Below are 4,407 nucleotides of genomic sequence, written 5' to 3'. Positions count from 1 at the left end.
ACACTTTCCTGAGATTAAGCCCCATTGAAAAAAATAGGACTTATTACTGAGTAGACCTAGTTAGGTTTGTGCCCTAAGTTCCATTGCACATAATAGGACTTACCTCTGAGCAGACGTGTCAAGGATTGTTTTCTGTTAGCAAACCAGATACCTCTTCCAGTCAGCCACTTGCTCAAGGTGAGCAAATCTTTCTTCCAGGTGACTAAATAAAGAACGTTTTTGTATTTAAGTGCCGTGTTTCGAGTCATTTTGACTCAAGTCAGAGTTGTGAAAAGTGAGTTAAGCCCCAGAAGCAGCAAAAAAGCAAGCACATACACAAGTGAGTCTTGTCTCGAGTCTATTCGAGTCTTTTCAATTTTATGGTAAAACCCCCAAGTCCAGTGTCAGTGCCCAAGTTTTTGACTTGTGTGACTCGATTCTGTATGGGTCACAAAAATCATGTGTTTTCACAACTTAAGTCCGAGTCTTCTGAGTTTTGTCCCATCCCTGTTCTTTACACCCCCAAAAATGTATTCTTAGTATTCAGCCATCAACCGAACCCAGTGGGCAAACTTTCTCATCAACAGAAATTAGGGCTAGTAAAAAGTATCATACCTAGTTTCTTTCTCATACCAACCTTCTCTGCTTTGGCCATTGACCGTAACAAAAACTAAAAACTATTTTTAGTAGCCTGGGAACCAAGATGTCATTTGCAGGGGGGAAAAAACACACATTTTCAATGGGATCTTCTATTTGCAACTGTTTCAAAGTAAATGGAGGGTCAATGAGACAGCCCTGGTAAATCTCACTCTTTTCAGTCAATACTTTGTCCCAGTACATTTTGAACTGGCTTCAATTCTTGGACTCGAATCTCTGATTTTTTTTTTCCCCCCAGAGTGCCATAAAAGAAGCCAGCGCTGGTATAAATGGGGATGGTGCAGCCATTTGAGAACTGACAATAAATTTTAAAAAACCAACAAACAAAACAAGCAATGTGGCTGCCTGCAATTTGATTTAAAAGCATTAAGCCATTCCCAAACCAAATAATTATTTTCAAACAACCTTGACTATTCATTTCCCTGCAATTGGAGAATGGCATGAAAGGCTAAGCATATTGTTCCTTAGCAACCATGACTGACTAGTTCTCAAAGCACTTTTTCAAATGCATCGTGTATTTATTCAGAAGTATTTTTTTTAAAAAAAATCTTTTGGCTTGTTTTCCTAAATGGATTTTGGAGAACCAGAAATGCAAATGACTTCCAAACTATTGACCACATTGTGTCTGGACTACTTTGAAATGCGTTTAGTACTAGGGGTCAACTTGGCCAGTAAGACATTGTTACCACTGGAAAGGGGAGCAAGAACACAAGTAGGTGTAGAAAGGTATGTTGTATAGGCAGAGATTTGCTCCCAGCGGCGACAGAATTTGCACTTTCTTGTGAAGCATCATTTGAGATATATGAAAGCAAACTTGGAAGTGCTGTTGGATTTGAGACAACAACTTCAGAACTTTGGGGTGATTTCCTGTTAGCGCCATCCATGGGTGTATCAGTGCCAGCACTGAGCTCCAGTACTGGCGCTGAGTGTCGCAAACATGCCATAAGGCGTGTCCACGACACCCAGAGAGGAGTCAGCACCAGTGATGAACCAGCGCTAGTTGGCACTGACCCCAGCGCTGAACAGATGCCACCTGGAGCACAGGAAAAGCTCTGAGCAGTGGTGAGGGTCTTGAGGGCAGGGGGCGGGGTTCTGGGGCGGGGAAGGAGGAGGAACTGGAGGTGAGATTGGCAGGGCTCTGCTCCACTGTTTCCTAACCTCTGTGCCAGGCTGCAATTCCGACATGGAGACTCTCAAGTCTTCACTGGCAAAATAGCCAGTACAGTCTTGAGAAGCGCCATTGTGGGACTTGGGTCTTCCCCTGAAGAGACCTCTGGCGGCTGCCACAGGGACACAGGATGGAGCAGTAGCCACTTTGGTGCGGTGGCACCTGACGGCAGTACCGCCTTTAGAATTGGGCTGTCCTATCCTCACTAGGAGTAAGCCCTTTTCACTATAATGGGGCTTAAGTCTGAGTAGACATGCATAGGATTGGGCTCTTAATTATAATAGCTATTTAAATGGTCCTTACCCAATTACCCTTTTAAAATCTGTGACAGAAATTGTTTTGATTGCTTCTACTTTTGTCCTGCAGTTTAATTCTCTTTCTTTTATTGCTTATCGTCGTTCATAGACTGCATTGTTGAACTGTACCCTGGAAACGTTTCATATTAAAGGAAGGGATATACGTTAAAATACCAATAAACATTCAGATAAAACTAAACACTTTTATGTCCCACCAAATTCAATAAAAGCAGAGGAAAACAGGTTTTTAACTTTGCCTGGCTCATGACTGTATTAATCACAAGTTATTATTATTTATTTCATATACATGGAAATCTCGGCATAGATATAACCAATAGGAGGGAAGGATATTCCTCATTAACCTGTTCGTTCTATGTTGAATTAAGTTTACATCTCACTTTAAAAGGCACAACAATAGAAACTGTAAATCTGGAGTGTAAAATGGGTGTAAAATGTCCAAAGGAGAGAAGGCCATAGGTCTGAAATAACAATAATTAGCGTTTATGTGCAAAGTGCTTCACACATTTTCTTGAGGTTGTCATTACAACAGCTGTATGAAGATGTAAGTATAAATGTCCACATTACCCTGCACATCTCTGATCTTGTCTGATCTTGGAAGCTAAGCAGGGTCAGGCCTGGTTAGTACTTGGATGGGAGACCGCTTGGGAATACCAGGTGCTGTAGGCTTATACCATGATCTCGGAAGCTAAGCAGGGTCAGGCCTGGTTAGCACTTGGATGGGAGACCGCCTGGGAATACCGGGTGCTGTAGGCTTATACCATGATCTTGGAAGCTAAGCAGGGTCAGGCCTGGTTAGCACTTGGATGGGAGACCGCTTGGGAATATGGGGTGCTGTAGGCTTATACCATAGTCTTTCGAGACTGAAGGTTGCCAACCATTATACTTATGTGAACAACCCAAGGCCACTTACAACCCAGTCGTAATAGGGCCTTATACTACAGGAACTAAGGTGCTTCATGGCTGCCACAAAATGTGGCAGGTGCAACCTGGCCATAAATGGTGAGCAACAGGGTGCATGCACAGGGAAGGAGTAAATCAATGCAGAGGGTGGATGGAAGGAGAGGACAAACAGTGCTCTCAGAAGTGTCCATGACCTTGTTCAATCTTAGCATTGCTCAATGATTGTGCCATTTAGGGATCTTGAAGCAAGGGGAGAGCGAGTTCACAAAATCACGGTAAGGGGCAAGTTGGCACCAGCACACTGCGAACCTGGGGCATCGCGATGGCACAGAGCAGTCATCCCCATCACACAGAGGACCAGGTGTTCAGTGAAACAGATTTCACTGTTGATGCAATTGTTCAATCGAATTCTAACTAGAGTTGATGCAACCAGGTCACATGGCCTGTTCTGTATCCAGCACTAACTGGGAGCTGGCTGGAGGTCTCCCTGGAGTAAGGGATTATTTTCTCCATACCCTAATACCCCAGCCAGCCCTATAGGGTTACTTAGCACTCTGCCAGCTGAGCAGACCTGGGTAGGGCTGTCTGGCACAGGAAGGAGGTTAGGATTTGATGGAGAAGGCCTCTGCCAATCCTGCACCCTTTCTGGGTCAGATCTGCCCTTGCTTCACCCTCTGCTGCTGAGAAACACCCTTTCCCTGCCTCCCCACCACCCTCTTCACACCCCTGTGCCACTCGGCACCTTACTGTCTGTGCCAGTAGCTGAGGGCTTTGACTGTAGCATTGGTAGGGTGGCACAGTAGTGAACATGCTTTGCAGCACAACTGCGACACGCTCGGCTGGTGCAGGATTGCCCTAGGAGTGCCCTCACAGTTAACCACCTCACCAAGTGCCGAAAGCGCCATGCACCAGCTAAAACCCCATATAAAGAGAATCAGCGTATTGGCTGTTGGTACTGAACTCTGCACACTTTATGTCTTAAGAACAATATATTTGAATACGTTTGTGATCTTAAAGAAGCTCATTGATGTGCTTTGAGAGAGTGAAAAGTGGATTGGAATTAGCGGAAATGGTGATATTTCCCCCTGATCCCATTGTATTAGGCATCTGTTTCTCCATTTGTTAAACTTAGAAATTCTAAACTCAGTTCTGCTCTTAGTTGGAGAGCTCTTATTAAGCGCAAGGGAATGCAGTGACACAGAAATTACTTTGCTGGTTCTTTCTCCCTCTAGAACTCAGAGCGCTCATTTTTAAGTCACATCAGATTAATTTGCTTTTCGCTCGCCAGGTATTTATAGTACAAGGCCCTCGAGACTGATGCGTGTGGATATAAAACAAGGCAGGTATGTATGATCTTTTGTTCACATCCCGGTGCTGTTGTCTCCA

General features: G+C 44.3%; 1 pseudogene; it reads left to right on the top strand.

Annotated features, from left to right (window-relative positions):
* The first annotated feature begins 2,668 nt into the window (after window positions 1-2,668).
* On the top strand, window positions 2,669-2,787 carry LOC136657695 (5S ribosomal RNA; annotated as a pseudogene).
* Window positions 2,788-4,407: the final 1,620 nt, after the last annotated feature.

This window comes from Tiliqua scincoides, chromosome 7, assembly GCF_035046505.1.
Source record: "Tiliqua scincoides isolate rTilSci1 chromosome 7, rTilSci1.hap2, whole genome shotgun sequence".
Lineage (NCBI taxonomy): Eukaryota > Metazoa > Chordata > Lepidosauria > Squamata > Scincidae > Tiliqua > Tiliqua scincoides.
The sequence above is the reverse complement of the archived record's forward strand: the minus strand, read 5'-3'. Positions and strand labels throughout refer to the sequence as shown.